The sequence below is a fragment of the Amphimedon queenslandica genome, unplaced genomic scaffold, assembly GCF_000090795.2.
Source record: "Amphimedon queenslandica unplaced genomic scaffold, v1.1 AMPQUscaffold_243_Cont27732, whole genome shotgun sequence".
In the NCBI taxonomy this organism is placed as follows: domain Eukaryota; kingdom Metazoa; phylum Porifera; class Demospongiae; order Haplosclerida; family Niphatidae; genus Amphimedon; species Amphimedon queenslandica.
In genome coordinates this window covers 1-919 of record NW_003559399.1, presented here as the reverse complement: position 1 = coordinate 919, position 919 = coordinate 1, and the positions used below count along the sequence as shown (strand labels likewise).

The window sequence follows — 919 nt, the reverse complement described above, 5'->3', positions numbered from 1 at the left end:
GAGTGAGTGAGAGAGAGGAGGTTTAGAGGGAGTAGGGCATTCCACAGACGAGGGAGACGGGAGAAGTAGAAGTGACGTGATGGAGTAGTACGAGTATATGTGTGTAATAGGCTATGAGGAGAAGATCTAGTGACAGATGAGGAGTTAAAAGATACATAGTTTAAAATGTCAAATGCACTAGAAGGGGAGGAGAGGGATTTAAGGAAGAAAGAGAGATCATGTATCTCTAAGACCATCATAAGAGGTAACAAGTGGAGCGTTTGCAAACGAGTCTTATAGTCGGAGAGATAATCCATTTGGATGCTCTCCTCTGGACAGATTCTAATAATTTGATATCTTTCAGCAGGTGTGGTCTCCAGATCTGACAGCAGTAAGTCAGTTGGGAGCGTACCAGAGTGATACCAAAAATAGTACACGTTACTAAAAATACATCAATCAAACTTGAGTTTGCTGTGGAATGGTAGTATGATTGCTGTAATTATAATTAATATAATGATATTTAAATATAAAAATGCATTATAATTTGAAGTATTTAAAAACCTAAATGGATAAAAGATTATTATAATTTTAAAAGCTCATTATTGTTACTTTTATTTCCTCATCTTCTGATCCAGTAAATACAGCATCATACCACACTGCCATTGACTGAACTGCCTTCTCGTGTCTCTTAAGAGCTTGTATCGGTAACATATTCTCTAAATCCCACACCTTGAGAAAGATACAGAGCATAAATACCACCCACACATTTTTTGAATTTGAATTTGATAAGTATATTACCCACCTGAACAGAGTAATCAGAGGAGCCAGAGAACATGTAGACGCCAGCTTGTGATTCTGTTACCTTAAGTACAGTCACACTACCAATATGACCAGTTAGTGTCGCAACATGATTGAGTGATGTGTTACTATAAACTTGAAT

General features: G+C 37.1%; 1 long non-coding RNA gene across 1 annotated transcript; it reads right to left on the bottom strand.

Moving 5' to 3' along the window:
* Window positions 1–379: 379 nt before the first annotated feature.
* Window positions 380–913, bottom strand: LOC109593673 (uncharacterized). The gene is made up of 3 exons (XR_002191104.1): window positions 782–913; window positions 589–708; window positions 380–540 (listed from the first exon to the last, which is right to left on the bottom strand). It is a non-coding gene; the product is annotated as an uncharacterized LOC109593673 (long non-coding RNA).
* Window positions 914–919: the final 6 nt, after the last annotated feature.